Genomic DNA, 12,860 nt, shown 5'->3' with positions numbered 1-12,860 from the left:
TACTCATTCTCTAGAAGAGATGATAGTAAAGCTTTTCTATCTCTCATGTTGCACATGAATATATCTCTCTCTACTTCACTACATTCTCCAATCTTCTCTTCTTTGACAATTTTCTTTTCACTCTTTGTCAAGAGCTAGTAACCTAGACCCATACATAGTAGATGAGTCTTCATCTTCTCCTTCCAACTATCATAGTTGGCCCCATCAAATCTAGGACTATCCCTTCTAAAAAGATTCACCATTGATCTCCCAAAGTTGTTAATCTTTTCCTTTAAGAACCTTATGCTCTACTACTAATTGTTAGAATATATAGTCCACCAATATAACTGAGAGGGGGAGGGGTGAATCATTTATTAAACTTTTATCACAAATATCAACCTTTAGAAACTTAACCATATGAGCAATATAATCAAAGTCCATAACAAGATACTCATGCATAAATACATGAGATATGTTAACTAGGGAAACCCTTGATAAAAGGGAAAACCCTAGTGGGGAGGGTACCCACAAGATGATGTACTAATATAAATATTCCTTGTTAGAAGATGGACCCTATTAGGAGCCTATAACACCATTCTGTACATATCAGTCTCTGTTAGGATACTTTGAATCCATGTTAGGATATTCCAACCCTATTAGGAGTTGTGGAAGACAATTATATCCACTGCCCAAATAGCTTCAAGAGAAAGACCAATGAACCCACTATCCAAATGATCTTTGTATTATGTATTGCATAGTAACATAAATGAATAGTACTTCTTTCCTCTTTCTTTTTCCTATCAATTGGACTTCTGCTCCATCTAATCTTGTAACCAAATCACAAAACTCACATCCAATAATCCCTTGGATAACTTACTCACATTCAATAAAAACTTTTCCCCTTTTCACACTTTGCACTTCATACAACAAACACACCACATTACAAACAAGGAAAATATCTTTCTTTTATAGCATATTTTCAAAATAATTCCTTGATTCAGCCTTAAGGTTTTCCCAATTAATTGTAATAAGATAATTAATTAATTGCAATTGCAATACCACTATCAGTTCACAGTACATACAAAACTTCACACATGGGACTTTAGGACCTATGAACTTGCTGACATCACCATCAAATTGTCCTCTATCATTAGCTGATTGTGCATCTTCTTATTACATGTTAGATGAAAGATATAATATAAACATCATAAACTACTTTCCAAGCACTCTGTCTCTATATTGCTCTTAGTAAATTAAGCATAACTTTTGTATGTCTTTGAATTATGTGTTGTGCATCAAACCTCTTGATCAAGACACTGTACTAAACATGTCCATGAATGTGCATCAATAGACACTCAAAAGCATGTTTGTACAACTAAGATCTTTGTTTACTACTCTATTAATCTTCAAATACTTACTACTATGTTGACATCAATGACAAGCATAGTCATGAATGCTTCATGTCAATTCTCTCTAATGCTTAGGATACTCCCCCAGATGTAGTATCATCGGCATTCATGCTAACATAAGCAATACACATAGACGAGTAGTGGATATTAGTTGTGCCACAACACCACATACTCCAATCTTCTAGGGTTCCCTACATCTACTTCCTCATGTACACTCACAAGTTCATCTCCACCATCCTTGATGAGGATTCACATTAGAAAACAAGACCAACATTCAAAAACACAAAAGGGAAAATAATCTAGCTACAAAATTTCATTTTTAAAAAATGAAAGATTGATCCTAACAAAAAATAACTACATAAAAATTCATGGATTACAATAATAAACTAAGTATAAAATGAATGTCAAAATTTGTGGCTAAACCATTGTAGATAAAGAAAGAGAAAATTTCTAGTCAACACAATCAAAGATAAAACCATTCCTAAATTATACATGACATCACTATGTAGCTATATCTATCCACCTTATGGGGAAGGAGGAAACAACATCTTATTATCATAATAGCCTCTCATGTGGGAACTATAGGTGGATTATCCACATGGCATGGGGTGATGCCTCAACAAGACCCTGCATCAGGTGCACCTAGTATGTAATATCGTAGTGCTCCTCACTAGTCACATGTGTAAGACACACCCCATAGAGTATCCAAGCTAGAATTCTACACAGTGAGGGACCAACCATATGCCTACCATGTCTACATGATCAAGAATCATGGTGTGCCTTCTATGAGTGTTAAATATGGGCCTCTAATTCCACACATACTTCAACATGATCATTATTTGTTAGTAACATCCTAAAATGAATATGTGATTATTCATTTAGTATGCATGCACAAGGTGATCTATTGTCTTCTAACTAGATGGGGTTTTACTATTCACTCTTAGAATTGAGAGTTTAGTAACTAAAACAAATAAGTACGAAGGATTTATGAAAGAAAATAAAATCTAATCTATGTTTTTGAATGCAAAGATTATGAATTAGTCTAAATGAATTTCAAATTAATCTAAGAACAATGAAGATTAAGTTAAGCTAAAAGAATGCATTTTAGTCTAAATGATGAGCATGTAAAGCAAAAGAGATTCGAACACAAATCACTTCAGTGATCAATCCATCATTGATTTGATACTCTTCTTGTGCATCCTTCTAAATGAGAGGTTGGAGGTCTCTTTTTTATAGAATATTGGACCCAATCAACATTCAAGATTAAACTGAGTGTATAGTCTAGATTGAATGTGAGATTGAGTCCTCTATTTGTTATGGAGTTGAATGATATGAAATAGGAGATAACATTGATCCATTCAAATATGTGCTCATAATTATTTTTCTAATTAATTAAATAATTAGTTTCAACAATTATGATGAGCATATTTGATTTAATAAATATATTTAATTCCTTTTTCATATGAGATGAATTAGGAAAGAAATTTGATCCATTCAAACATGACATCATAATAGAATATTCTAATTAATTAAATAATTAGTTTCAACACTTATGATATGTATATTTAATCAAATTAATATATTTTAATTCCTTTTTATGTGAATTAGTGAAAGTGGGTGGATTTAATTTAATTAAAGTACTGAGGACTTATAATTAAATTAATTCAATTAGCAGATTAATTTAGCTAATTTCAATCAATATTTAGGATTTAAATAAAGTATGTGATTAATGCAGATTAGTGATTTTCTACATTTTACACTTAGGTCAAGTAAAGATGATCAGAATTAGAAATGCCTAGTACAATAGTACTTAATTTAATCACAAATAGATATTATAGGATTGATGAACCAAAATTCATTTGGAATAACAATGTATCATTTTAGGGGTATTACATTTTCCCCTATTTGAATAAATGTATGAGTAGCACATTGATTAAAATAAATGAGAAGTTTGAAATATAGATGAAGAACTAAGATTGATTCTAAGATTGATGACACAGAAACCGATTGATGAGATTTTTAGAGTTATCTCCAAAATGAGGCTTAACCCACTGGAGTCCAAATAGAAGACCTAGATAATATTCTTATAGAATAGAGATTGCCAAAATTCACAAGATTGTTCCTAGAACAAGAATCAATCTTCAGGAGTCAAGGTTAGAATGCCCTGAAAACTATCCATTAAAAGATGACAAGATTAATCATGATTCATAGAATTATCATCAAAATAAAGCTTAATCCTCAAGATTCAAGATTAGCATGCCCTGATATCTATCCATTAAACAATGATTGAAAGAAATCCTTGAATTATCTTTAGAATGAAGCTTAATACTCCAAACTCTAGACAAAATACCTGAATACAGGTCCATAAAAGATAATATGACCTAGTCATGAGTCATGGGATTATCCCCAGAACAAGGCTTAATCCTTAGGAGTCAGAGTTGGTGTTGAAGTTGATGAAAGATCAACTCCATATCTCCTAAGAATCACTTATATGCAGACACCTATCATAGAAAGAGAGAAGCAAAAGCTATAGAGGTCATAGATGAGACATTCTTGATGAGCAAAAAGAGAGATTGCTATTATCAAAAGTGAATCAATCAATAATTACAAAGATAGATCATCCTTATAAAGGAGATTGAAACCCTAAAAAGGTCTAACCTAGGTTGCATAATAATAATTAATAAAAGAATTAACTATTATATTCCTAAAGTTTAGCTTAAGAAAACTAGAGTTAATTAGGAAATATCTAATTACTCTAACATCCCCCTTAAGATAAACTTAGGGAGTGGCTAAAAACCTAGAAATTACTATGGAAATTAGAATTGGGTCCCTGCAACAAGGCCTAATGGGGTACCCAAGCACAACCAAATCTCTACAAAGAGGAGAAATAGAGAAAACCACATGGGAAAAAACCTACTCGAAAAAGAGATAGAAATAATGTTGAAAGAACTAGTGAGGGATTGAAGAAGCCTCCAAAATAGGGAATGTCCCAAAGGATATGAACAAAATATGATCATGAAGAACAGCTTTGAAGCATGAAGCTACAAACACTACCAAAAATAAGAATGAAAGAATATCTATATGGTAAATGATCCATCTCACCAAAATGCATATGTATTGAGCCACTACAATTGCTTAGTACATAGGATCAAATACTAAATATATAGCTCACTCCATCAAACTAATAAAGAAATATAACTACAATGAAATGCATGGGTATCAAGCCACTAAAATCACCCAGTACGTAGGCTCAAGTATTAAATACATAGCTCACTCCATCGAACCAAGAAAGAAATAGAACCAACATAACCCCCCTCTAATGCTGAAAGGTAAGACATGAACATTGAAACTAAATGCAATATCTACTATAGAAGGAAGAACTAGGGAACATCAAGAGTGCAAAAGAAGTAAAAACACCTATAATGTCATGGAAGGAACACCCACTTGACAAAGGAAGATGACAAATATGGCCAAAATGAAATACCCCAAGGCACTTTATAATATAGTGTTAGTACAACAAAACATAAAGATGTCCAAGATCCTCAAATGCATTAGAGTGGCACTTTATCTCATTGTGTTTGCAAAAATACTACAAAAGGATGTCAACAAAGATCAAAAGAGACATAAGGTTGATACAATAGATAGCACAACCCATGAAAAATCATCTGAAACAAAAAAATTGATCCCTAAACCTGAAACAACCAAGATATTCATTAGAACATAGATTAAAAAAAAAAAACTAAATGGGATGTGCCTAGAGCAGAATCTTGAAAACAAAATGTCTCAAAATATGTCTCCTAGAGTGCAAAATAGAACTACTCAATTTGATATCCAAAATATACATCAAAAGGGAACTAAAACTAAAAATAACATATGCTACTAGAATGGGCTTGGAACCATCTTTCCAGCAATATTTCATTTGCAAAAAATAGAGTTCGGATGAGCAAGTTATGACCAAAACACCACATGTAGGTCAAAAAAGTGCTAGAAAGGCAAAATAAAAAAATTGCCTCACGAACTGTGGAAAATGTCTCAGAAAGCATGCCCAACAATACCAAAAATTACCTTAGCAAGAGTACTAGTTTCGTACCAAAAAAATTTTTGATTTGTGTGCCAAAAAAAATTGAGACACGTGCCAAAAATCTTGATTTGCGTACCAAAAATTCAATTTGCGTGCCAAGAAATCTCAATTTGCGTGCCAAAAATCTTGATTTGTGCACTAAAAAATCTTGATTTATGTGCCCAAAAAACTCAATTTTTATGCCAAAAACTTGATTTTGGTACCAAGAATTTTGATTTTTGTACCAAAAATCTTGATCTACATGCCAAAAATCTCAATTTGCATGCCAAAAAATCTCAATTTTTGGGCCAAAAAATCCCTATTTGTGTACCAAAAAATCTTGATTTTTGAGCTGAAAAATCTCGATATGCTTGCCAAAAAATCTCAAATTTTTAGCCAAAATATCTCAATTTGCACGTCAAAAATTAGAAAATGGTCACCTCAAGAAATGTGCCCAATCTGGAAGCAATATTATTTTGCCTTAGATTTCAATTGTATCTAATTTTGATCAATTTTATCTGAAAATAGGGGTTTTTGGGTGCTCTGAGCTCAACTTTGATGTTCATTTAGGGTCAAAGTGCATCAAAAATTGGTGACCCACTAGATTCAATACAAAAATCCTTTAAAAGATAGAAATCTGAAAACTAATACCAAATCTCTCAAGAATAGAATAGGGGTATGAAGATCTAGAGTTCTAATACCATGTTGAAGATGATGAAAGATCAACCCCACAGCTCCCAAGAATTACATGCATGCAAACACCTATCACAAAAAGAGAGAAGCAAAAGCTATGGAGGCTAGAATTCCTAGATCCATAGATGAGACATTTTTTATGAGAAAAAAGAGAGATTGCTATTATCAAAAGTGAATTAATCAATAATTAGAAAGATAGATCATCCTTATAAAAGAGATTGAAACACTAAAAGGTTCTAACCTAGGTTGCATAATAATAATTAATAAAAGAATTAATTTTTATATGCCTAAAGTTTAGCTTAAGAAAACTAGGGAATATCTAATTACTCTAATAGTTAGAATTACATGATACCTATGCATGGAGCTATGACTAGCATTGTTATGAGTTTGATCATTTGATCAATAATTAAGATTGATATCATATGATGCAAGATAGAGGGAACAAAGATGCCCCTAGTGATGAGATGCCCCTAGCAATTAGGACATTATATTTCGATTAAGTTGATGTCATTTTTGAAATATTTAATGATGTAATCATCCTTTATATTCAGATTAAGTTGAAGCTAATTTTGGAAGATTCAATGATGTAATCATCCTACCCCTTGGGAGAAAAATCAAAAGATGCAGAGAAGGAGATTGAAAGATACTAAATTGATCAGGGATTTAGAAGATTGGGAGCATTCCAATTAGTCAGGGGGTGATTTTCATGTCCATGGGAGCACTTTGAAAAATTAGGTCTAAAGCTATATAAGGGCCCAAACGGTCATTTTAAAATCATTTATGCACTTTTCTTTTATGGAGAAGAAGCTCTAAGGTGACAATGGTGGTCCCTATGTACTCACACCAATTCGAGCAATCCAGGTGACAAAGCTAGCCAGAGGCATATGGACCTCTAGTGAGTAGTTGTTAAACCCCATTACCGTTTGAAATTTCATGCATGTTTGTTAATTTTTGTTGATTTGATGATTGTTTGAATTTTATGTCATCAGGTTCCTCATGGAAGGACCCAGCTTCTCGTATGTGGCTCTAGGATATCTCATGCAAAGAAGTGCTAGTAAGGAACTTTCTCATGTGGTGGGTGGGATTTCCTTGCATGAGAGACACCCATCTCTTGTGTGAGGTACCCTATAAATGAGGACGTTTTGTACAGTTAAAATGTTTCAATCTCATGCACAGGTCTTTTATCATGCACTCTAAAGAGTTTCCTCACATGAGAATGTTTTATCGCAAGATGTAGAGTTTTCTTGTGCAAGGATGTGAGTTGTGTGTGTATGAGAATGTGAAGTCTACATGCAAAATTCCAAGCATGATTGAGTCATTTCTATTGAAATTATCATTTTTGTTTTCTTTTCTACATCATCATTGGTCATTCAAGCATGTTTTGAGGATGTTTTATGTTCAATAGTATTAGCATATTTATGTCATATCGAATACTGACTATGTTATGGTGTTTGTATTTGTGTGTTTTTAGGTCAACTTTCCAAATGTTTGATTCAGATCACACTATCTATCCATCAGGGCATTGATCAGACAACTAGATGTTGTCGAGTTAACATACATTAATACACTTGATCTCTCTCATCCTCATGATATTCTTGATTTCCATATATATATATATATATATATGAGCTCTTTCTTAGTACTATTGTATGTGTCACACTTTTTTGTTCAGTGTTTTCATTTATGGTAACATATATTCAACATTTTATTTATGCATTTAGTGTTAGAAAATTATTTAAGTGTTAGATAGTTTGTAGCAGCACAAAGATAGATATGATGTGTATGGATGACACACTTTGAATTATCTTATGTACTTTTGAGGATAGCTTTATGACAATATTATGATGATGTGGTTAAGTGTGTAGGTGTGTACAAAAAATACAACACAAGTTATAGATAAAATACTAGTATAGGTATTTAACAGAGCATAATAGATCATAATATACAATTGAGTTGTACAACTTAAGGAATTATTTTGGTAACAAAATAATTATTAAGTCATGATGAGATGACTTTGTGGATATTATTCCATAAGATATTTTATATTATGTCAGGCATGTCAACACATGAAGGCTGACTAAGTAGAGAATTATTAATTTGTGATGTATAAGTATAGATCTTATCTTGCACAAAGAATGTCAAATTGATGAGATGATATATGATACATGAACTATTGTATAGATATCTTGAAAGTTAAATGAGCCTTATGTGATGTGAGATCTAACATATGATTAGAGAAAGTGTGAATTATAGCAGTGAGAAAGTATTGTATGCATATCTATTCTTGTAAAGAACTTTATTGCATAAATGCATGTTAGGGCAGTGAGCTCTTCTTGCATACATTGTATTTGATCTACCAACTTCTAATAGGGTTGAATCAACTCCTAGTAGTGTTGAGGCTTTTAACAAGGCCTAGTTTTCTAACAAGGACTCAAGACACTATATGTACTTCATAAACTCCTAACAAGGTCAATATGCTTAACAAGATCCTTTTGTTTAGAAAATCATCTCATGGTTATCATCCCCACTGGGGTTTTCCCTTGGCCAAGGTTTCCCTAGTTAAAAAATAATGGTGTTATTAGTTCTCTATGTTTAAGGTTATATTTACTATTCAACATTGTTGGCTTACTTTCATATGCAAGTAATAAATAATTAACAATATTCAATTGTGGATAAAATTTTGTAGATACATTTGGTATCAGAGAATAGATACTCTAAAGAAGCTTAACAGTTTGAGTAAGATTCTTATGGATATGGAATAGTTAAAGAGAAACCTTATAGAATCTCTTGAATAGATTGACCTTCTTACAGAAGAAGGAGATAACCTAAAAGATAGGTATGAAGATGCAAAAGTTTACATTGGCAAACAAAAAAACAAGATTGATAATCTAAAATTTGGAAAGGAATTAACTCTACAGACTAATGACAAGGATGAAGTCAAAAATCTCAAGAAAGAAAATCAAGTCTTGAAACATGAGCTGAAAATTGTTGATCTTAAATCTTAAGGAAGATGGTAGTAAGATTGAACCTGATCTAAAATAAGAGAATGCGGACCTTGTTAAGAATAATTGGTTAATTGTATATTTTCTTTGATGTTACAAAAAATATCATATCTTTACAAAATAGTGTATGTTGAGCTCACTCAGGCAATGAAGATAGTTTCTTGTGTCTATCGAGCATTCCACTATTTTCCAAGTTCATAAGGTAGTATCTATCGAGTTCACTTAGGCATCTAAGAGAAGTTCACAGAAGTTGAGTGTTAATTGAGTTCACTCAGGTAACAAAAGAAAGTTGGATGAAACCAGTGTTAACCATACTCACTTAGTTACCAAATGAAGTTAGTGAAGATGTAGTATTAATTGAGCTCACTTGGTTAACATAGGAAAATCATTTTTGAGTTAGTGTCTACCAAGCAAGATCAACTAATGAAGGATTTTTTTGTTTTGGCATATTGAGTTTAATAGTTTTTTTTGTAGGTTCTAGCCGACTAAGGATATGAATATTGATTATTCTAAGTTGTATTCAAGCCAACTTGACAATGCATAAGGTATAAATATAAGTTCAAGTTGAGGATTGAAAGTAAAAAAGTGTATGGAAGAATAGAAGATGCTAAGAAAAAGTGAATTAGAAGGATAAGAAGAATATCCTTGAGGAGTTGCAAAGATACATTCAATCATAAAGGATCAAAGTATTCAAGCCAAGTTTGAGATCTAAAAATAGAAATACAATTGCATCATAAATTAGGTCATATCATTATTACTCTCTAACCATTGTAGTGGTGATCTAAATCTCTTAATAGAGTTGGCTTAACAGCTATTTGTAAATCCTCTAACAAGTTGGAATTTCTAGATTAAAGTGTCTAAAGACCTCTAACCAAGACACTCCTAATAGGATGATTAAATCTTCTAATAGGGTCATGCCTAATAGTTTGTTTTGTAACCTTTAATAGAGTCTCACTTCATAAGAGTGAAAATCAGTAACTAGTTGCAATTGGTGGTTCTTCCCAAATTGGATTTCCACATTAAATCTCGGTGTCACTTTTGTTCATGCTATTTATTTCATGTGTATGAAACTAAGTTAATTAAGGTTAATCATAGATAATATCCTAAGATTTTCATGTGAATAATTTTCCAAGTTATAGTTGTTATTTCAATGGTTATCGAGTTACAACATAGTATCAGTATTAACTGAGTGCCTATTATTTTCTAAGCTTCAATATTTTAGTAAATTTTATGTTCTATGTTGACATCCAAGGGCTCTAGGATTTATTTTAGTGATAATTGATTCACCCCTCCCCTCTTAGTTACTCCTCTTATATTTCCAAAAATTGGTATCAAAGATTTTGGTGCTTGCAAAGAATGTTCCAAGGACCTAAGCAAAAAGATCAGGATGTCTTACAAAAAAGAGATTCCCAAGCTAAATAGAGATATATTTGGGGCATGGCAAGAAATTACAAAGTTGCACCTCAAAACCATTAATGGCTCAAGTTTGAAATATTTGGAAAATGTTTACAATGCTCCTATTGGAACATTTACTATGGAGGAGATTGCTAAAAAGAAAAATCATAACATTATGATGATTGGCATTGCATCAACTCTTAACTATGTTGAATTTGATGAGGTCAAAGGTTGTGCTACTACTCATGACATGTGGACCAAACTAAAGAATATCTATGGAGGTGATGATAATGTGAAAGGAGCCAAAGAATAAATCTTAAGAGGTCAATTTGATTAGATGAAGATGAGAGAGGATGAAAATATTAGAAAATATGTTGAAAGAATTAAAGCTAGTGTCAATGCAATCAAAGACTCTAAGGAAAAATTGAAGATGTAACAGTGGTAAGAAAGGTACTCAGAACCATTCTTCCTATCTATGCAATCAGAGTGTTTGTTACTCAATAGATGAGATGTGATCCAAATAACAAGATAACTTTGGATGCTCTAGTTGGAAGATTGATAGAATTTGAACTAGATAACTATGATAATTATACTCCTAGTTCTAGAAATCTTGAGTTTGCATTTAAAGTGAAGTTATCACTCAAGTAGAAAGCTAAAAATTCTAAAGGAAAACAATATAAAAGTGAAGAGGAAGATAGTTCTAAAAATGATCTTGAATCCATTAAATCATTTCTTGAAAGAAGGTATCCTAAAGGCAAAGGAAAGTATAAAGGTAAAATTCCTTTAATCTATTTTTCGTGTGAGGGAAGTTGGTCACATTGTTGCAAGGTGTCCAGATAGAGAACACAAAGATGAAAAGAACCAGAACAAGTACAAAGGGAAAAAGGATTTCAAGGACTACAAATACAAAGGTAAGAAGTCTTGTTTCATGGCTAAAGATTCATATAGTAGTGATGATGATAAAATGTTCAATATTGTTGTAAAACGTGAATCTCATGATGAAGAAGATAAATCACACTTATCTCTCATGTTAGCAAAAATGATACATGGACTATTGATAGTGGTTGCTCACATCATATGACTAGTGACAAAAAAAAATTTAAACATTTGGAACATTATGATGGTGGAATTGTAAGATTTGGAAAAAATGAACCATGTTGCATAAAGGGAAAAGGTTGTATCTCACTAACCAATGAACTTAGATGTGATAATGCTTATTGGGTTGAAGTACTAAAGCATAATCTACTAAGTGTGGCATATTTGAATAACATTGGAATCAAGGTAGAATTCATGAATGGGAAGGTCAAGTTGCTAGATGGAAAAGAAAACCTAATTGAGATCTAGTAACCAAACAAAATGTAACTTATTCTACCTAGATCTTAGTGAAAGTTCATATTTCATTGCTCAAGTAGATGAAAGTTAGCTATGGAATAAAAGGTTGTGTCATGTAAAATTTGATAATCTAATCAAGATAAGAAAAAACAAAGTGTAATAGGTACTACTAGTTTGAGGAAACCTGATATAGGCCTATGCAAAAATTGTCAAATTAGTAAGATGGACAAGAAAAGCTTCAAAAGAAAGAACTATCACTCTGAATAAGTCTTGGAACTGGTTCATACTAACTTATGTGGACCTACTAGAATTGAAATTTATAGTGGAGATAAGTAAATTATTCTTTTTGTTGATGATTATTCTAGAATGATGACTATGATGTATCTAAAAGATAAGTCTAAAGCTTTTCAAAAGTTTAAATGGTATCTGGCAAGAGTTGAGAAAGAAACTAGAAAGAAGCTAAAGTGTTTACGGTTAGATAGAGGAGGTGAATTAATTTCTAATGATTTCAATGAATTTTTCACTAAAAAACAAATCAAAAGGCAAGTATCAGCCCTTGGTACACCATAGCAGAATGGTATAGCTGAAAGAAGGAATAGATCCATTGTGGATTGTACAAGAACTTTGATGATAGAAAATAATGTTCCAATCAAATATTGGAAGGAAGAAATTACTACTACAGTGCATACCTTGAAGAGAGTATAGCTTACAAAATACTCAAATCAAACTTTTTATGAACTATGGTATGGCTACAAACCTATGTAAGTTATTAGAAAGTATTTGGTAGCAAATGTTATATTGTAAAAGAGACTAGGAAAGGAAAATTTGATGTCAAAGGTGATGAAGGCATGTTCCTAGGATAAAGAATATAAATGTTTGAATTTTTCCACTCATAAGATCATAGAGAGTGCACATGTGAGAATTGATGAAGTTTGCATAATTGAATGAAGAAGAGAGCAGCAAAGAACTTGAGAATTATAGAAAGTTTAT

Source organism: Cupressus sempervirens, chromosome 11, assembly GCF_028749045.1.
Source record: "Cupressus sempervirens isolate cs-2001-9-10 chromosome 11, ASM2874904v1, whole genome shotgun sequence".
Taxonomy (NCBI): domain Eukaryota; kingdom Viridiplantae; phylum Streptophyta; class Pinopsida; order Cupressales; family Cupressaceae; genus Cupressus; species Cupressus sempervirens.
Note: the sequence above shows the minus strand (reverse complement) of the source record.